General features: G+C 43.3%; 1 protein-coding gene across 4 annotated transcripts in view; it reads left to right on the top strand.

Moving 5' to 3' along the window:
- Nucleotides 1-851: 851 nt before the first annotated feature.
- URED (urease accessory protein D) overlaps nucleotides 852-22,371 on the top strand; it is a 61,254-nt gene continuing 39,734 nt past the window's right edge. Inside the window, exon 1 of one of the 4 annotated variants that reach the window (XM_086809815.1) lies at nucleotides 852-1,043. The gene's annotated coding sequence lies outside the window, so the exon portion shown is untranslated. The remainder of the gene's footprint in view (nucleotides 1,044-22,371) is intronic. The other 3 variants (XM_086809813.1, XM_086809812.1, XM_086809814.1) reach the window with 3 other exon arrangements.

The following is a 22,371-nucleotide window of genomic DNA, read 5'->3' as shown; positions in this document are numbered from 1 at the left end:
AAAATGCATCCTAACAATACCCCCCTAGCAATTGAGTCGCTGCATTCAAAAAACCCGATGTTTTCTTTATTCAATGATTTCCTACATTCAATCCTAGTATAAGTTTGTACATTGGTAGGGTTCATAAAATCTGCTCAACACCGCCCTATTGTGCGTAAGGGATAATTGTTTGTACTCTAATTGTAAGAAGAGAAAAAATGTTGATGGACTGTGAACCGTCTCAATTGGATGTTATGCAATGATGAACGACGAACTTCGTCGGATGTTGTGTGACAGACTTCTTTCATTGGTGGCCTAAGTGCCTACAACCCAAGGGTTCTTCACTACTTTCATTGGTGGCCTAAGTGCCTGAAGCACAAGGCTTCTTCACTGCTTCTGTCTCAATGCCCTAAAGTGCTTGCAGCACTCTTCACTACTTGCGTAGGCAGCTGGCTGGTTGTTCTTTTCTTCACTGTTTCTATTAGCGGTGCTATTGTTACTAGGTTTGTACCTGGTGATGCTCTCTGGCCTACCGGGGTCGTGGCTGGTGGGCTTGTCGTGTCTCCTTCAACGGCTGGGACTTTCGGGATCCCCTTACTGGTGGCCGTTTGAGTGCCTTCAAAAAACTAAACCTTTTGTCGTATAGTGTCGCTTGCGTACCTGATAGCACAGCTTTTAACAGGTTGTAATACGGTATACAAAGCTTTTTGAACTTTTTATAGGGAGCTTGTTATTTAAAGAGCTTTTAGAGGACTTTTGATAATTTATTTTTATTTACATGGGAGTGGTTTTCTCTCCTTTCATGCTTTTTTTTGCAAGGATGTTCAAGGTAAACGTAAAGAATTTTCCACGTGATTTTAAGATGTTATTTTAAAATTGAGAGCTCACATTAATAAGATTTTCCCACGTAATGTGAATATTTCAGTCATGGGATCTGGCATCTGTGTCCACAGCTTCACAGGTCTGAGGGCAAAATAGTTGGGTCAAATTTAGATTATCTCGCTAGATATGGATGATTCCAGCCTGAATCACCCAACAGGATTGTTAATAACAGTATAAATAAGGTACCCATCTTCCCCTCTTTATTTGCCTCTTTCGCTAGCTTTGCTTATTATTTGGTCGCTTTCTCTGAGCGAATAGCAGGGCATGGAAAATTAAGCGTAGTTTTTGCTATGGTTTCTTGAAAAAAGCAGCGAAATGGTTTTTTTTTTGGTGGGATTTTTAGTTTGCTTCCTGGGCATATGAAGAAGACTTTAGAAGAGCTTTTATTTTTCTTTGGTTTTGTATTCTGGATTAGGGATTCTTTTGAAAACCAATTTGACATTGTGGAGGGTGTGCTGGGGTCAAACATTTGTACATCCCAATGGATGTTAGAATCAAGCCCATACAGGAATGTCCCCTTCTTGTCATCATGGATTTCTGTAGGGCCTCGTTAGTGACCTTATTGGCAAACTCAATGATGGGTTGCGCATTCAGATGCAAGCCTCAAAACTCATCGTCCAGTTTATGAAGGTAGTGAGGTGGTGAATACCGCTTTTTCAAGTCAGCTACGAAGTGGTCTCACTCATAGGTGGCCACACCATCCTCAGTATGGGCTTGGGACCAAGCTTGCTACCACACAATGATGTTGCTAGTGAGATGACAGCTAGCCAGAGTAATGGTGCAATCCAAGTTTGATAATAGTTTGCAAAAGGGGAAAGACAAGGCTGGTCAAAACTTTCAAAAAGGTGGGTAGCCATCTAAAAATGACTTCAAGGATGCCAAAGAGCCTAAGAAGACTGACAATGAAGAGAATGAAGCTGAATTTGGAGGCAAGAAGAAATTCGGTGCAAGGTGTAAGAAGAATGGGGACTTGCTAGAGAGAAGAAGGATTCCTACATCTTCAAGAGGAAACTGCAAAAGAATTGTGGAATACCATTTAGAGGATGTATCACCGTGAGAACTCTGCTCAGAAGGTAGCCTTGGAGAATCAGCTCTCCAACTTGAAGATTGCCAATACTGCTAACATCATGGGTTCTATTACGGAGTTCATAACCATTCAAAAGCAGTTGGTCTCTTTGGGGAGCAACGCCACCGCGACAAGGAATTCAAGAGGAGGATTCCATGGCTTCTACACCGATTGTCATCTCTTCATCCATTTGTCAATTTTCCAAGGAATCCATCTTAGATGGAACCAATTATCTTGATTGGGCACTACAGATGAAGACTCTCCTTCGATATCATCGGCTATGGGGTATTGTTTCTGGTACTAATGCCTCTCTTGATGCTACGTCTCCTCAGATTGAGATTGATGCCTGTTTTTTGCGAAAAAGTCTTCATGCTTTTGGTTTGCTTTTCTCTTTTTGCCTTTTCTTTTACTCTTTTTACTTTTATTAATAAAATACTACTCAACTTTGGGTGCTTTGCTTTTCTAGCTTTAAGGCTTGCTTTTTGGCTTTAGAGTTGCATTATGAGAAAGCGCCTTTTAGTTTTTTGGTTCGGCTCAGTCTCCTCTTTCCAATGGTGCCCTTGACTCGTGGTCAACCTTGTTTGACTTTTTACTTTTTCTTGCTTTTTTGATCGAATGGTGCTTTTTCTTAATCAAATCTTATGGACCCTGTCCCTATGTCTTCTTCCACCTGTCTGGTGTCCGGGCATGGATTTCATTATGTGAAATAGAGATAGGAGGGCCAAATAGTTACATTCCCTCCCTCTTACATCACAGTTGTCCTCAACTGCGGACTGCAAGTGTTGCAAGCACATCCATATATTCTTGGTACATCCATATGTTTCACGGTACATCAAGTACATCCATATGTTTCAAGGTACTAGTCCCATCCGGTGAGCTTGTGCATCTGGTCTTTCCCCATATCCGTGGTGTCATTTGCTCGTCTGGCAACATCTCAATGCCTTTTCTTTGACCGATGTCTTTGTTCTTGATGGTACATCTTCATGGTCTGTCACTTGTGTTAGACAAAATAAATGCATACTTACCTCCTGCAAAAACTAGACACAAGCTAGTCAACAAACAAGTATGCCTCATTTGCGTCTATGGGGTATTCCAGGTATTGGCCAGGTAGTCTGGAGCCCAGTGGACTATCAATAACATGCCATAAATTCAAGCATTGTCCATACATCAAAAGCAGCTCACAAAATCAAAGAAATTCAAACATACATCATTATGCAATGCACAAGTAATGATCCTCCTGTTCATGGATTGTCCTGTCTGGTTTCATCGAAATTGTGCTGAGCCATTTGGTCACTAGGACCACTTAGACTTTTCCTCAAGGTCATCTGGTCACTGGGACTGCCTGAGAGTTCATCAATAGTCATCTGGGCCATCTGGTCACATTGACTGCCCGACTATGAAATCCAATATAGTCATTTGGGCCATCTGGTTGCAATGACCACCTGACTTCGAAATCCAATACAGTCATCTGGGCCATCTGGTCGCAATGACTGCCCGACTGCGAAGTCCAATATATCTGGCATCGTTGCCATCCAATGGGTCATCTAGCATTGTTGCCTCCCATATATAAATCTCGTTCGGATATCGTTGTCGTCCAATGGGTCATCTGGTATCGTTGCCTCCCATATACAAATCTCGTTTTGGCATCGTTGTCGTCCATATACAAATCTTGCTTCTTGGGCTTTCTAGCATCGTTGCCACCCCAACTAGAGCATGTCCAAATAACCATTATAAGCAGTAAAATGATCAATTCCAGTCCATTATATATATAGTGAAGAGGAGTATAGAGGTATGATCCCTCCCTCTTGAATCTGTCTTGATCGCAAGACGTCCATATCTGTACTTCAAATACATCTTGACCAACCACTTCCTCAATGCTCATAAGCTTGAAGTATATCTGGATAGTCTTAGAAGTACTCCTCTGGTATCCATTTCATGTCCAACAGCGAATACCTCTTGAATTCCAAGAGGAACTTTTTGACCATTGTCTTTCCTCCTTTTCTCACAGAATGAAACACAATCTGTTCTGGCTCTTCCATCCTTGGTGGATTCTTCAAAACAAGTTCCTCTGGGGATAACCTGTACATGGTTTCAATAAAGTATCACGGAAAACATTATATATCTTCCAATGATCTGAAAGGTCCAACTGATGACATACATGGTTGATCTTCTTGGTATCCTAAAAGGGCCATATACCATCATTCCTTGACTTTAGCAATCCAAAGATAAAATCCATAGCAATATTCTTCCATAGATCATTCAATGGGTGCAATAATCTTGCTGGTGTTTGTCAATCAAACTTGACCTTCTGACAAAACAAACATTCTCGAATCATAAAGCAGCTCAATGTCTTTCTCATACTAAGCCAATAAAAATAGCTCTCCAAAGCTTGAAGTGTAGTCAAGGTGTCTCTATGCTCCATGTATGGAGAAGCATGGCACTCCTCCATTACTTTGGCCTCAATTCCTTGTGTTACACATGACCTGGGTTTGTATCATAAGAAAATCCTTCTTGATGACATAAAAAGTCACCAAATTTCTATTTTGTAATCTGTTCCAAAACATCTTTGAAATCCTCTTTGGTAGCATAAGGATCCTTCATCAAAGTGAAATCCATATATGGTAATCCATAGAAACCGCATGGCTCAAGGGTCTCCGAGATAATGCATCTGCTTCCTTGTTGGCCTTGACATTCATCGGCCACAATATGGCCTGCTTGGTTCAAGACTGCTCCAATGCAATCTCATCATGTTCAACCACAAAAAAAGGTCTAGAATATCCAACACTGGTCCTTTGCTAGCATAAAGTCTCAATGCTTCAAAAGGTTTCTGTTTCAGCTTTGGTCCACAAAGATCCCATGGCTTTATTTGTTGTCGAAACATGCAATGGGCTAAGCACCACTGCAAACCATTTGTCGAACTTCTTGGCATGATGTCAATCTGATGATCTTCCGATCTCTCTGGCTTCTTTGCCTTCCTTTCCTTTACCTGCCCTGAGGAAACTGCATCTGAAAGAGTAGGCCTAGGAGTAGCTTCCTTGTCTCCTCCATGATAAATAGAGTGGGTAGCTCTAGATCCTTCTGCAATGGTGACTTGAAAATAGGCTTTAGTAGCTTCGACTTCTTTGGCTTCAGTGGCTCAATCCTTGATGAAATCTGCAAACATTTGAGCCCTTCTTTGCTCATGTTCTCTTTTGGTTCTCCAAGAAATAAATTCTTCGTCTCTGAGAGATTGTCTGAACTGCTGAAAGTCATGGTACTCTTTTGATGTCATGGCCGTGGTTCCCATCAAGAATTTCTGTAACAACCTCATGGTTGCTCCCTTCATGAGGCCCATGGTCTCCCTCTGCTCTCGACATGGCTCTGTCACCCCAAGAAAGTTTCTTCAAGAGAAATCCTGCTCCGATACCACTGTAAGCCCAGCAGGGTGTGGAGTGACAAACTCAACTACGTGTCCAAGAGAGAAAAATATAAAGAGAGAGGGAAGAGAGAAAAGGGAATGGGGATCTTGCACAGTACACCACATTGAGCGGGGAACAGGCCCCGCCCCCTTTCAAGAATTTATTCAGGAACAATCCACGGGCACGTTGGCCAGGATCAATACAATCAATGAATACAAAACAAACAAATATGCCGATGTAGGATATCCAAGTCGATGTCGATGTCGACGCACAAGATCTTTGATGTCGAGCACACCAAGGGGACGACCCACAAGTATCTTTCACCGGGCTAGTACTAGATCCAATATCCAAATCCAGTGGACCCCAAGTCCAGTGAATCCAAATCCAAGTCCAAATCCTAGTCCAAAATCCAAGCTCCATGTCTGAGCTCTGTGTTCCATGTTCATGTCCAAGCTCTATGTCCAAGTTCTTCATGTCTATGTTCAAGTTCAAGCTTCCATGTCTAAGCTTCATGTTCTGTAACTTGGTTGAACACAATGCTACTCAATACACTTAAATACACTAAGATTTGAAGGACACTTGCTCATATACAAGAAGTAAATTGCTGAATTGACAAGAGACACACAATGAGCCGGAACGGCCGACCCCTCCCTTCAGTAAATTGTATTATTGTTGGAGAAATTCAATACATAGCTTCATGGGCATCCATTGCCGAATCCTCCATGCCAATGCATATGAAATTCAGCATTTAGAAAACAATGGTATGTCGATGTAGATCACCAAGGAGCTGCCTTGATGGCCGGCCGGACTTCAGTGCCCATATTCTCTACCATTGGCTCTATGTTCTACCAAGCAAGGTAGCAACATCTTCAAGAGCACATAGGACAAGAGAAATGCTACACAGGGCGGCTAAACAAGGAGTCTTGTCCTTCTACTGAATAAGTAATGACAACACATTGTCCAATTAGCTTACCAGTCTTCATGGAAGTTGTTGCAAGCGGAAGCCTTCGTGTTGGAAGCTTTAGAAGTGTTGATATCTATGATTTGCCGCAATCCTTCACGACAAAAGTCTTCAAGAGGATGAAGGGAACCCTGGGAAAGCTTCCCCTATGGTTCAACTTGAGAAAGGAAGGCTGAAATTAGGGTTTTCAGCAAAAAGACCAAAAATTACAGAAAAAATGAGAGCTATTTTGCTGAATTTCAGTCATTGGGAGTGAGTAGGAGAGTGATTAGCACTTGGAAACACTCTTGGAAGCTTGGAAAACACCCTAGCAAGTTGGGTATGGCTATGGAGAGCTTGGAAATGGAGAAAAATGGTGGAAAAACAGAGTTTTCAGCCTCCAAAAATCCTCATGAAGAGAAAACACGAATTTTCTCTTAATAAGTGAATTGGTGTCCAATCAAGTGAGAGGACATGGAGAGATGCCCATTTATGAGTAAAAAGGTAGGATCAGGCCCTGGACATTGAGTCTTGTCCGCCTCGGGACTTCAGTGAGTGTGAACTTGGAAGCGGTCATAATTTATAAGTGACTTTTGGGCGCCCAAACTTTAATGAAGTGGGAACGCACTCACTTATAAATATTGGCTAAGTCCTAAGGGCTATTTGAGCCTAAATTGGGTAATACTTACCACCTGTTCACATGCCACACAACCATGTCAGCAGACAGTTTCACACGCACGGTTCACGGGCGGGCGTCCCCTTACCCGGAACTACACATTGGTCAAGCAAGCATGAAAACAGCATGCAATTTCAATTGCAAGCAAGCACATAAAGATGCTATGCAATGCAGCATTGGCATGAGCAATTTCCGTTCATGAAACCATATAAGACCAGGCGTTTCCAGGCAAGTATATGCGATACCAGACCCAATGGAAAGCCAATCCTCTACGCATTTCCGGGCATGTACACAAAGGCACAAGTCCCAGCGGAAAGCCAAGTTCTCCAGATATTCCGGGCATGATAACGTCAAGTCCCAGCGGAATATCATATCCAACTATACAGCATGACATGTGTCAATCACATGCATAGGCACATTCCATAGGCCATGGACACCAATCCAATATGTACATAGTGTGAAAGCAAGAGTGAACCATTCGGGTGGCCAAATGGTGACATTCCCCCCCGCTTCTAAACAGTTGTCCGCAACATCCAAATATGTTTGAAGCACATGCGGGCAATCTTTGAAGAACTCTTCATCTAGCCATTTAGCATCAATGGGAAGATAGTTCTTAAACTTTACAAGGTAGCGCCTCACAACTTTGCCTGCAGCAAGCTTGCGTTCCTTGTGATACACAATCTGCTCTGGCTGCAAGATCTCCTCAAGCTCATCCACTTCTGGTGGATCCTCAATGTCCATTTCACTGGGCTCTGGCCCTACATACTTGCGAAGGAGACTCACATGAAAAGCATTGTGTATGTGCCAATGACTAGGTAATGCCAATCTGAAAGCCACTTCATTGATCCTCTCTATCACTTGAAAAGGTTCATAGTACCTGGTTGCAAGCTTAGGATATGCACCCTCTTTGCCAGGCCTCTTTGCAAGTCTTGCTTTCTCAAATTTCAGCAATACCCAATCATTCTCTTTAACATCCAATTGCCTTCTATGCTTGTCGGCAGCCTTTTTATGCTTGTCTTTTGACCTTGCAATGGCTGTCCGCACCTGAGCAAAAGCAATATCCAAGTCTCTTACATACTCATCAGCTGGAAATATCTCATCCTTTGTGCGAAGGATGGGTGGCAAAACCACCTTACCATAAACAATCTCAAACGGGGCCTTTCCTGTAGATGCATGCACTGTGTTGTTGTATGCAAATTCCACAAGCGGTAAGTACTTCTCCCAAGAAGACTTCTGATCCGCCACATAACATTTCAAGAGATCCAACACGGCTGAATTTGCAGCCTCACTTTGCCCATCGGTTTGAGGGTGATAAGCTGATGAGAAGTCCAATTTGGTGTCCATATTATCAAATAAGGCCCGCCAAAAGAGACTTGTAGTCCTGGGATCTCTATCCCCCACAATGGACTTCGGCATTCCATGATGTTTGAACACTTGTGCAAGATATATTTTAACCATATACTCAGCTTTGATGGTCTTTTTGACCGGCAAGAAATGAGCTTACTTGCTAAACCTGTCCACAATTGTCCAAATTGCATCATTACCGTGTTGCTTTCAATTTGAGGAATGCATCTTTCTCTACATTAGTCCATTTGAACACGGCCTTCTTCTTTGTCAAATCATGCAAAGGAGAAGCAATCCATGCAAAGTGCCGAATGAACCTGCGGGGTAGTAAGAGCATAATCCAAGAAAACTACGGATCTCATGCACCGAACTCAATTTGGGCCAATTCCGAATTGCATCAATCTTTGCAGGATCCATCCGCACTCCATCTTTGGACACAATATGCCCAAGATAATGTATCTCTGACAAGAAGAACTCACTCTTCTTTGCATTTATGAAGAGTTTATGCTTATGGAGCTCTTAAAAAACAATAGTCAAATGAGCTTTATGCTCTTCTTCGGTCATCGAGAAGACTAGGATGTCATCAAAGAAGACACCTGTAAATTTCCTATACCCACGGAATATGCGATCCATCGTTCTATTGAATGTAGCCGGGGCATTTGTAAGACCAAAAGGCATAACAAGATACTCATAAAGCCCAAATGCTGTCCTGAAAGCAGTTTTGTGTACATCCTCAGGCACTACACGCACTTGATGATATCCACTCTTGAGATCAATTCGGCTAAAGCATGCCGATCCATCCAACTTGTCAAGGATGTCGTCTATGCTTGGAATCGGAAACCGATTCTTGATGGTAAGCTTATTCAAAGCTCTATAATCCACACACATACGAAAGGATCCATCCTTCTTTTGAACTAAGAGGACGGGTGAACAATATGGGGAAGAGCTTGGTTGGACCAAACCCTTCTCAAGAAGTGTAGGAAAGAGTTGTTAGGGTTAGAGTTTTGGAAGGCACACCAACAGGAAGCGTGAGAGAGAGAGAGAGAGAAACACGTTTGCTTATATATTGATGAATCTAAAAAGAGTACAATAGCCACATATAAAAGATGTGACCTAAAGTGTGTTCACATGGTCCGGCCATAAACTGTGCCAGGTGGACCAAACCACTTATAAACCGCTATAAGTGAAACTAAGCTAAACTGGGGGAAAAAACCTCCACTAACTGAAGTAAAAAGTGCCCCAGTAACCTACTGATGATCACTAGCACTCCCCTGGGTGCATACACAGCATAAAACCCAACAAACCCCCCTGGAGTGATATGTGATCACTGTACATCATCCACCAAAAGGAAACAAATTCAAAGCAGTGCGGAATGCTTCGAATTTCGGACGTGGTAGTGCCTTGGTGAAGATGTCTGCCACATTCTGATTTGTAGGGTAGTAAATCAGACTGATATCACCTGCATGGAGTTTCTCCCGAACAAAGTGATAGTGAATCTCAATGTGTTTCGTGCGAGCATGAAACACAGGATTCCTGGCCACGGCAATGGCACTCGGACTATCAGTATAGATAGGTGTAGGCTCCTCCACTGAAATATCCATATCAGTCATAAGACGACGCAGCCATACACACTCAACGATAGTAGTGTAGGATGCTCTGTACTCTGCCTCACAAGACGAAGTGGCCACTGTGAAACAATTTCCACTAGTGGAATGTCTGGTATCAAAATCACCAGCCCAATCTAAATCGCTGTAAGCATATAGCTGCATGTCACTCCCCTCAGGATAAAGCAATCCAAGAGACAAGGTACCCTGCAAATACCGAAATACACGCTTCACAGCTGGCCAATGTGACAATCGCGGGCTGTGCATGAATCTGCTTAACTGAGATACGGCATACTGAATATCTGGCCGTGTAGTACACAAGTAAATAAGGCACCCAACAGCCTGAGCATATATAGTGGCATCAAATAAAATACTGTCATCTTGTAGTGACAGTTTCATCCCAGGCTCCATAGGAGTGCTGATAGGCTTGCAATCCTGAAATTTGAACTTCTCCAGAAGTTTAGCAACATACTGAGATTGCAACAACCCAATGCCTCTGTTATCCTGCACAAATTGTATGCCCAAATAGTAGTGTACGAGCCCCAAATCAGACATGGCAAATGTTTGTTGTTGCAGTATCTCTTTAAAAGCTGCAATTTTGTCATCATTCGATCCCGTGAGCAAAAGATCATCTACATAAAGACTGATGACCAGCAGATCTTTCTCTTCTTTCTTTACATACAAAGTGGCTTCTGATGGACTGTTCACAAAGCCTTGAGTGAGCAGGAAAGCATCTATCTTTGCATGCCAAGCTCGTGGAGCTTGTTTCAAACCATACAAGGCCTTTTTCAGCCTGCATACTTTCCCTTCATGACCATGTTCTGCAAAACCTATGGGCTGATGTACATAAACTTCCTCCTCGAGGTCCCCATGTAGGAAAGCAGTCTTGATGTCCAACTGATGAACAACCCAACCACGATGTGCAGCCAATGCAATGACACTCCTAAGTGTCGACATACGGGATGTAGGAGCAAATGTCTCCTCATAATCAATGCCCTTCTTCTGTGCATAGCCCTTTGCAACTAGACGGGCTTTGTACCTGTCAATGGATCCATCTGCATGTCTTTTTAACTTATAGACCCACTTAGTACCAATGGCTTTCTTGCCTTTGGGCAGATCAACCAAATCCCATGTTTGATTCTTTTTAATAGAATCAAGCTCATCCTGCATGGCTTTGTTCCAATGCACATTGTCTCGTGCATCCACAAATGAATCAGGCTCATCATCATCCTGTAAACTAGCTGCCATAACCATATTTAAATCCATGATGTGTGCATGCTCATTGGTCCGTGTCTCCCTACGAGTACGGCCAGCAAGAGGAGCATCTAGATGGCTGTCTTGTAATGTCCTCAAATACCATCTAGGTATATGTCTGACCTGTGGAGCCTGTTGCCCCATATTTGGCTCAACTTCTGGCTCAATCTCCTGCTGAATTTCTGCACCACCTTTATTGTTAGCTGGCTGCCTTGCACCCTCATGGGTTGGATCACCAACTGTGGAATGAAACTCCATAGGTAGTAGATCTTCAAACACATCATTTTCAGCCTGATTTGCATCATAACTAACCATGGATAATTCTGATTTTTCATCAAAAATCACATCCCGACTAGTGAATATCTTCTTGGACAGTGGGTCATATAACCGGTAGCCCTTGCTCTCATGGCTGTACCCAACAAAAATACATGGCTTTATCATCCAACTTCCTCCTCAACTCTTTGGGTATGTGTGCATATGCAAGACACCCAAAAGTACGAAAGTGTGATACCGAAGGCTTGCGGCCATGCCAAGCCTCAAAAGGAGTAATGGAAACCAATGCCTTTGTGGGACATCGATTCAAAATATGACAAGCACACATAACAGCTTCCACCCAAAAGACATGTGGTAGCTTCTTTGCCTTTAACATACATCTGGCCATCTCCATGAGTGATCGACTCTTCCTTTCTGCAACCCCATTTTGCTGTGGAGTATAAGCAGTAGTATACTGATGCTTGATACCTCTACTCTCAAGAAAGGAATTCAACATGTGTGACACATATTCCCTCCCTCGGTCAGAACGGAGGGTTTTAACCTTGCATCCTGACTCTGTTTCAGCAAATGCTACAAAGGCCAAAAATGCATCATATACCTGTGATTTCCGTGTCAACGAATAGACCCAGCATATACGAGAGAAGTCATCAATAAATGTAGCAAAATAGAAGCAACCTCCTAATGACTTCGTCTGCATGGGACCACAAAGATCACTGTGTATAAGCTGCAACTTTGTAGTTGCTCGTAGAGCCTGATCACGTGGAAAGGAAAACCGATGCATTTTTCCCAAAATACATCCTTCACATATGTGATCTGGAGGCTTCTCCATAAGAGGTAGGTCTGCCAACATGTTATGTCGCTGCATAAGCATAAGACTACCAAAATTTACATGCCCCATGCGAGCATGCCATAACTCTGCATCAACCATAGCTGGAGTAAGAGTGAATGCATGATAAGCGGATTGATCCACTGGCTGAAATGCATCCAACTGATAGAGTCCATGACATAATGTACCAGTAAGCATCAAGGTCAAAGCATTAGCTTTGTCTTTGACCATGCATTTGTCATCATCAAAGTTGACTTGCATACCACACTGTGCTAAAGAAGAAATGGACAACAGATTCTTCTTTATCCCTGGTACATATAAGGCATCTGTAAGGCGAAGAATAGAGCCATCAAATCTCCCGAATGCCACGAACTGGATATGAAGCATTATTGGCACACTGAACGGACTTGCCAACAGGGGCAGGGCATACATTGCAAAACAAATCCCTGCGAGATGTAATATGCTTTGAAGCACCACTATCAAAATACCAAGTACATGCATGCTCAGTACACTGAGTGCCTGTGAAGACCAAGAGGCATCATAACTGCATGTGTAGAAACAGTAATCCCTGTCTACAACAAAGGAAGCAGTCTCCGGAGGAGCTTTAGATGCATCTTTTATAGACATCCCAGACGACTCCTTCTCTTTGGCAATCCTCTTCCTACACTGTTTGATGTAGTGACCTGGCTTCTTACAGTAATGGCATTTGCCCTTCTTCTTGGGCTGTCCATCGCCTTTCTTGGTATCTTGAGATGAACCACCATCACCTGAATTCTGATTTGAACTCTTTGGCTGAAACTTGCCTTTCCCTTTTTGACCTGTCACAAGTGCTTGTTCAGCACTTGTGTTCATGTTCATGTTCTTCCAGCTGGACGAATATTAGGTATAATAGACCTATGTACTGACAATGCAATAAGTGATAAGGTTTGTGCATCTTTGGCATCCCATGTCTTCTGGGCATTTGTTCTTTAAACAGACTGTGGCTGAACCGGTGCCTGTGCCTGTTGTCCTCTTCCACGAGCACCCCCTTGAGGAGGAGTCTCTGGAGTCAATGGACCTGGACGTGGTTCATCACCACTAACAAAATCCCAAAGACCTTTTGTCACGAGCACATTTCTCAACATGAAACTCCACAAGGAGTAATTCGTGCCATCCAGCTTGTCTTCCTTAGACAAGTACGTGAACACATCACTCTGCTGTTGATCTGCCATTATGCCAGTGCACAATGTTGTACCTGTGTATCAAAAAACCCAAAAACAACAACCCTAAAAGCAATTGTACTCCACTGAGTACAACTGACCCAAATATGCTTGCACTCTCAATCCTCTGAATGTGCAAAACAATGCACCACTGACTGAGTAGAACAACAAAAGTGGCTCACACAGTGCCAAAATGCCCAAAAATGCCCAAAATTTCTGCACCCAAAGCCTTGCAAAAGCCTGTAGAGTTTCTTTGCAAGAAAACCTCTCTGTATCTGCCAGAAAAACTTTCACAAAAAAAACACCCAAATTTCAAAACATGTAAAGCTTTAAATTTTACCCGTGTGATTTTGCAGGTGCTGGTCGTTTGCTGTCTGCTGTACGGAGCAGACTGTACGTTGTACAGACTGTATAGAACAGCAACCAGGCTGTACGGGCAGAGTTGTACGGCGGGCAGTAGTATGACGTTTGTACGGAATAGCTGTACGGAACAGCCGGCGCCTGTATGGACAGACAGCAGGACTGTACGGCTGTCTGTGCAGGACTGTACGTGGGCTGGAGATCGGGCAGATAGGTGGCTGCAGCAGACAGCTGATGGCGAGGGCCTGTACGGGCAGCTAATGGCGAGCTGTACGGACAGGGCAGGCGAACTTGGCTCTGATACCAAAGTGTAGGAAAGAGTTGTTAGGGTTAGGGTTTTGGAAGGCACACCAACAGGAAGCGTGAGAGAGAGAGAGAGGAACACGTTTGCTCATATATTGATGAATCTAAAAAGAGTACAATAGCCACATATAAAAGATGTGACCTAAAATGTGTTCACATGGTCCGGCCATAAACTGTGCCAGGTGGACCAAACCACTCATAAACCGCTATAAGTGAAACTAAGCTAAACTAGGGAAAAAAACCTCCACTAATTGAAGTAAAAAGTGCCCCAGTAATCTACTGATGATCACTAGCACTCCCATGGGTGCATACATAGCATAAAACCCAACAAGAAGCTCATTTACTTGCTTCATGATCTCCTCTTTTTGGGATGCACTTACACGATAGGCTGGCCTATTAGGTGGTGAGCTACCCGGCACAAGATCAATGCGATGATCTTCCGGTCGTACAGGTGGTAACTCATTTGGTAACTCATCAGCAAAACAATCATTGTGCTCTTGCAAAAATTTCAGCCTATCATTACAAAGAGTGTTTACATGTACATTATTTTCCTCAACAGGATCTCGTACAAAAATCAAGTACGCAAAAATACTCTTTTTCGTTACTTTCTTAATTTGTACATGAGATACAAGGGGAATGGTATCACCCTCTTCACCAGCATCAATTACATGTTCTCGGCCTTTATGCATGAAGGTGATCCTGTTAGTTTTGTAAGCCTTGCACGGATCAATACGTGTATGCCAAGGCTTTCCAAGCAATACATCATAGCTATTCAAAGGCGCCACAAGAAAATCCTCATGATCCACATAGCCTTGAATGTGTATGCGTAACTTGCCAAAAATAGGCATGACCTGCACTTCTCCACCAACAAAGGCAGCCCGTGCTTCAATTTGAGGACCCATGTCCTCCACTTCAATACCCAAAGCAGCTGGCATCTGAGTGGATATGAAATTCTCTGTTGCACAATCATCAAACATAAACAAAGCGGGCTGATTCTTGAGTTGTCCCCAAGCTTTGCATACAACCCTATCTTTGCTATCATGCATTGTATCCCCTTGCACATCAGGAACCATATGTACCTTGGGTTTCGGTACATTAGCATTTTCAGCTTTGTTCTTCTTATTTGGGCATGCTCTTGCCATGTGCTCAGTGCTGCCACAAGTAAAGCATTTGCCTTCACACATATATTGCTCCTTCTTCTCAGCACTAAGACCAAAGTTTGCCGGCTTATAAGGGCGCTTTTTAGCAAACTTATTTTCAGCTTTTGGACCTAATTTGGCTTGGTTTTGGTCCCTTTTAGGTGCCTGTCCATCATTTTGCAGGTTTTGGACAAACCTCTCTTTGCCTTGAAATGAGGGTTTAGCCTTATTGGATCGACTCAATTTGAGTTCCAATTGCTCGGTGGCGGTGGCGGCTGCGATTAATTGGTGTAAGGTATGACCAGGATACATTTGTAATCCCGCTTTGTACACGGGTTGCAATCCCGATTGAAACCTTCTCTTCCTTTTCGCCTCGGTGACATGCATAAATGGAGACACCTCCAAAAGCTCTTTCCAAAACTTTTGTACATATGCATTTACCGATTCCCCCTCATTTTGCTTTACCCAATCCCACTTCATTGTTATCTCATTCAATGCATTGGGAGGCAAGAATTGAGCATAGAACCTCTCCTTGAACTCTGCCCATGATCTAACAGGATTCGGTGAGAGCTTCTCCGTGAGTCACCAATGGGCAGCAGTGCCTTTCATGAACATGTGTACATGCCGGATCATGGATTTCTGAGTGAAATCCTCATCACTGAAAGCAATATCAAATTGGGCAATAAAAGCAAGTGCCTTTGATGCATCATATTCCCCATGATATGTGTCAAACTTCACAGATTTGTCTCCGGCTTTGAAGTCACGAGACTTTGATGCATGTGTGTGCATCTCAACATGTTTTCCCCCATGTTTGTCCATTGAGACTGGCATCATTTTTGGACCAAAAGGTGATGCATAAGGCATAGATACATGTGCCCTGTAAGCATGAGGCATGGCTGGTCCCTCAAAATGCATTCTCCCTCACGAGCACACTCGAAGGCATGAGTGGCATGAGACATACGCGGAATACCTGCACCAACAGAAAATTGTAGTCCATGTTGCATGTGTTGTGCATGCACATTTTCAGCCGGCAATGGCATTTGACATACATTTTGACCACTGCCATAAACATTGTATCCTTCACGGGCTACATGAGGTATTCCTGCATGGCGTGAAGTCACTGATTGTTCCTCTCCCATAGCATGGAGATTTATCCTCTTAGACATAAGTTCTTGTTCGGACACCAGTGGGGATTCCAAGACATGTGGGATGGTTGCCTTTTCTGCATAGGCATCCTTGGTACGAGCAAAGTATGCACGTGTTGCATCCCTCGGTTGCATGTGCAACTCTTGAGCAATCATTGCCATTGCATGATCCATATAAGATTCAGCTTTCTTGGCCTTCAAACGATCATGTACCAATGGATCCTTGCGGCGATAGAGATTCAATTTTTCTTGTTGTGCATGGAGAAGAGCCTGCATACGAGTAAGTTCAGCCCTCAAGACTATGGACTCTTCTTCTTGCATCTTCTCTTTGCCATGGGACGGCTGTCCCACATATTCATGTTCCCTATTGTACACCACATGAGTTTGCTCATTTTGTAAAGCATTGGAGGCATGCATTTCATTGTCCCTGCCTCTTGTATTAGCATCTCCAACATTCATTGTATGGCTGTTCATAATGTTCTAAGTGTAGAGATAGCTAGTGTTCACGGTGATCGTCTCTCACGATAGAAGTGAAAGAGAACCGTATGCTCTGATACCAATATAACTTGGTTGAACACAATGCTAATCAATACACTTAAATACACTAAGATTTGAAGGACACTTGCTCATATACAAGAAGTAAATTGCTGAATTGACAAGAGACACACAATGAGCCGAAACGGCGGACCCCTCCCTTGAGTAAATTATATTACTATTGGAGAAATTCAATACATAGCTTTACGGGCATCCATTGCCAAATCCTCCATGCCAATGCATATGAAATTCAGCATTTAGAAAACAATGGTATGTCGATGTAGATCACCAAGGAGCTGCCTTGATGGCCGGCCGGACTTCAGTGCCCATATTCTCTACCATTGGCTCTATGTTCTACCAAGCAAGGTAGCAACATCTTCAAGAGCACATAGGACAAGAGAAATACTACACAGGGCGGCTAAACAAGGAGTCTTGTCCTTCTACTGAATAAGTAATGACAACACATTGTCCAATTAGCTTACCAGTCTTCATAGAAGTTGTTGCAAGCAGAAGCCTTCGCGTTGGAAGCTTTAGAAGTGTTGATATCTTCGATTTGCCATAATCCTTTGCGACAAAAGTCTTCAAGAGGATGAAGGGAACCCTGGGAAAGCTTCCCCTATGGTTCAACTTGAGAAAGGAAGGCTGAAATTAGGGTTTTCAGCAAAAAGACCAGAAATTACAGCAAAAATGAGAGCTGTTTTGCTGAATTTCAGTCATTGGGAGTGAGTAGGAGAGTGATTAGCACTTGGAAACACTCTTGGAAGCTTGGAAAACACCCTAGCAAGTTGGGTATGGCTATGGAGAGCTTGGAAATGGAGAAAAATGGTGGAAAAACAGAGTTTTCAGCCTCCAAAAATCCTCATGAAGAGAAAACACGAATTTTCTCTTAATAAGTAAGTGAATTGGGGTCCAATCAAGTGAGAGGACATGGAGAGATGCCCATTTATGAGTAAAAAGAGAGGATCAGGTCCTGGACATTGAGTCTTGTCTGCCTCGGGACTTCAGTGAGTGTGAACTTGGAAGCGGTCATAATTTATAAGTGACTTTTGGGCGCCCAAACTTTAATGAAGTGGGAACGCACTCACTTATAAATATTGGCTAAGTCCTAAGGGCTATTTGAGCCTAGATTGGGTAATACTTACCACCTGTTCACATGCCACACAACCATGTCAGCAGACAGTTTCACACGCACGGTTTACGGGCGGGCGTCCCCTTACCCGGAACTACAGATTGGTCAAGCAAGCATGAAAACAGCATGCAATTTCAATTGCAAGCAAGCACATAAAGATGCTATGCAATGCAGCATTGGCATGAGCAATTTCCGTTCATGAAACCATATAAGACCAGGTGTTTCCAGGCAAGTATATGCGATACCAGACCCAGTGGAATGCCAATCCTCCAGGCGTTTCCGGGCATGTACACAAAGGCACAAGTCCCAGCGGAAAGCCAAGTCCTCCAGATATTTCGGGCATGATAACATCAAGTCCCAGCGGAATATCATATCCAACTATACAGCATGACACGTGTCAATCACATGCATAGGCACATTCCATAGGCCATGGACACCAATCCAATATGTACACAGTGTGAAAGCAAGAGTGAACCATTCGGGTGGCCAAATGGTGACATGTTCCATGTCCAAGCTCTAAATCCACTTGCTCATCCCATGAATAATCTCCACAATTCCTATAGCCTTGTCGATGATGAAAACCCTAGAGAAGCTCTTTCTGGCAAGAAAACTGATATAAAACCTGTTTTAATGGTTTTTGGGCGATAAAAACCTCCAAAAAGCAGCTTTTAGGGTTTTTGGAATAGTTTTAGGGTTTTTGAAATTTCTGTCCGTGCATGTTCGTACATGCGTCCGTATTGCCCATGCATATGTCCATACAAGCCTAGGGCTAACCGTACATCTGAAAGCAAGTTGGAGAAGGTGTTGATGGCGAAGAAGAAGCTCTCCATGATCATAATGATACCCACACACACTTCACAATCTCCTTTAATCTTCAATGATCTTGTTCATGGTACTACAAGAGAAGTTTTATACCACTGTAAGCCCAGCGGGGCGTGCAGTTACAGACTCAACCACATGTCCAAGAGATACAAATATAAATAGAGGGGGGAGAGAGAAAAGGGAATGGGAATCTTGCACAGTACACCACATTGAGCGGAGAACAGGCCCCGCCCCCTTTCAGGAATTTATTCAAGAAGAATCCACGGGCACGCTGGCTAGGATCAATACAATCAATGAATACAAAAGAAACAAATATGCCGATGTAGGATATCCAGGTCGATGTCGATGTCGACGTACAAGATGTCTGATGTCAAGCACACCACGGGAATGACACACAAGTATCTGTCACCGGGGCATTACCAAATCCAAATATCCAAATCTAAATCCAATGAATCCAAATCCAAATCCAAGTCCAAGTCCAAATCCAAGTGCAAGGTTCATAACCAAGTTCCATGTTCATGTCAAGCTTCATGCCGAACCTATATGTCCAGGTTCCATGTTCATGTCAAGCTTCATGCCCAACCTATATGTCCAGGTTCCATGTTTATGTCCAAGCTTCATATTCCATGTCCAATCTATATGTCCAAGTCCAAGAAACACTCGCTCATCCCATGAGTAATCTCCACAACTCCTATAGCCTTGTCCATGAAGAAAACCATGGATAAGCTCTTTCTCGCAAGAAAATTGATATAAAACCTGTTTTAATGGTTTTTGGGCGATAAAAACATCCAAAAAGCAGTTTTTTGGGATTTTTGGAGCAGTTTTAGGGTTTTTGAAATATTTGTCCGTACAGCTCCGTACACGCGTCCATATCGCCCATGCATATGCCCATACAAGTCTAGGGATGACCATACATCTAAAAAGCATGTTGGAGAAGGTGTTGATGGTAAAGAAGAAGCTCTTCATGATCATAATGATGTCCACACATACTCCACAATGTCCTTCAATCTTCAATCATCTCGTTCATGGTACTACAAGAGAAGTCCAATCCTTTTTATACTTGTAAGAGACCGTGCTTTTTGCCAAAAAGCCTTCATACTTTTGCTTTTCTCTTTTTACTTTTATTAATAAAATATTACTCAACTTTTGGTGCTTTGCTTTTCTGGTTTTAAGGCCTTGCTTTTTGGCCTTAGAGTTGCTTTTTGAGAAATCGTCTTTTAGCTTTTTGGTTCGGCTCAGTCTCCTCTTTCCAATGGTGCCCTTGGCTTGCGGTCAACCGTGTTGGACTTTTTGCTTTTTCCTTGATTTTTGACCAAGAATGGTGCTTTTTCTTAATTAATTCTTATGGACCTTGTTCCCATGTCTTCTGCCACCTGTCTGGTGTCCGGGCATGGATTTCATCATGTGAAATAGAGCTAGGAGGACCAAATAGTTACAACTGGTCTCTGCATCGACAGGTTATTGGAGTCAAGTGGGTCTTTAAGACCAAGTTTCATGCTAATGGATCTCTAGAAAAACACAAAGCCAAATTGGTTGCACAGGGGTACTCTCAGATTGAGGGTGTGGATTATGAGGAAACTTTTGCTCCTACAGCCAGATTCACCACCATTCGGACAGTTCTTGCTCTTTCTGCTCATGAGTAGTGGTCGGTTTACCAAATGGATGTCAAGTGTGTCTTTCTTAATGGTGACTTACATGAGGAGGTGTATGTTGAATAACCTCAAGGTTTTCAAGTTCCTAGACATGAGGGTAAGGTGTACAGATTGCAGAAAGTCCTTTATGGTTTGAAACAGGTGGTATGATAAGTTTGATGCATTCTTTCTTTCCCTTGGATTCCAGAGATGCTTTGCAGATAGTAATCTCTATGTCTTTGCTGAGGATGCTTTGCTCTACTTGATTGTCTTATATGTGATGATTTATTGATCACTGTCTCACATCTTGCTAAGATTGAACAGCTTTGGTTAGATTTAGCTCTCACCTTTGAGATGACTGATTTAGGACTTCTCCACTACTTTCTTGGAATGGAGGTCTATGAATCTTTTGATGGAGTGTTTCTTAGCGAGTACAGATATTTACAGCAGCTCCTGTAGGCATTTGGGATGACCGAGTGTCGTCCAATTTTTTGTCCGATGGATCCTAACTCCTTCAGCCCAAAAGAGAGTGGGGCTTGAATATTATTGATCCGGATGTTCAGTGCAGGGCGTTGCTTTGCAAACTTGTGGTCAAAGGTTTCCTACCAGGCATTGAGCCTTGGAAGGATTTTTTCTTGTTTCAGATTTCCAGATGTACACCCAGGGTCGGGAGAGACTGGATGCCTAGCACACGTTTTTTGTTCACAGAGGCTGATATTAGGGCACCATCTTCCCCTCTTATTGCAGCCATTGTTAGAGCATGGAGAAGCATGAGATATTTTTTGCGACAAAGGCTTCCTAGGTCTTTGGACGAGGCTGACCGACAACCTATTATGTGGAACGAGTTCATTAGGGATGAGGCTGGTCGGTCACTTGGTGCATCTCGTTATATGCAGTGGTGGTCAGGATGGGAGAGATGTGCATACACAGTTCTTGCTTGGAAGACCTTTAAGAGTCTTCCGGAGGATTGGAGAGCTGCATCCATTCAGCATCTTAGGGGCTCTCGCATTCGTATTGATCAGATTGATGGAGCTATTCCGCATGAGTGGCCTTTGGGACCTTTCACGGAGACTATCATCCGAGTTGGCTGGGAGTTTTTTCGAGGATAGGCATACCTCTGCAAGTCATTGCTCTCCCGGGCCAGGAGGATACAGATTGCCTCATTTACTCTATCATGCCTGGTGCGAGATTGAGGAGATGTAGTATGGGGGAGATCATCCCAGATACTAGGCTTAGTTCAGTGAGGATTGTTGGTCGCTCGGGGAAGCACTGGTTCATTGACCCTTCTCATGGCACTTTGTTTGTGGTTATATGGTGGAAGTCCTATCAGATATCTTCAGTGGGATCCAAGAGAGTAGGAGTGGATTGATGCCTTTGATCCTTTGAAAAGCCTTCCTTTTTTCAGTTTCACTGTCCAGAATGCTAGGCTTCTCCTCACTCGACAGATGCATAGGATCCCTACTCTCAGGCCTCATTTATGATATTTCTCCGGTGATACAGCGCAGATATTGGCATAGACTTTGGCACTCATACAGAAGGAGCCAGATCTCTCATTTCTTTTGGTTATTCTTGCATGGTGGTCTCCCCACCAATCAGTGGAGATCAGTTTTCAGTGTAGCACCTTCCTGTCCTAGGTGTGCGGCGGATTTTGAGACCGTACAACATTGTTTATGGGGATGCAGCATTGCATAGCAGATTTGGGGCTGTAGCCTAACTTATGGGCAAATTGAGTAGCCGAGCCATGCATGTGACTTGGAGGGCATTTGCTTGGCTCTCCCAGTCCAGTCCGCAGCTTTTTTATGAGGGTAGTGGTACAGATTCTGCTATTTTCATTCGTAGAGGAATTGCCCAACATGGTTTATTGCAG

Source organism: Cibotium barometz, chromosome 15, assembly GCF_041138505.1.
Source record: "Cibotium barometz isolate CiBa-2024 chromosome 15, ASM4113850v1, whole genome shotgun sequence".
Taxonomy (NCBI): Eukaryota; Viridiplantae; Streptophyta; class Polypodiopsida; order Cyatheales; family Cibotiaceae; genus Cibotium; species Cibotium barometz.
The sequence above is the reverse complement of the archived record's forward strand: the minus strand, read 5'-3'. Positions and strand labels throughout refer to the sequence as shown.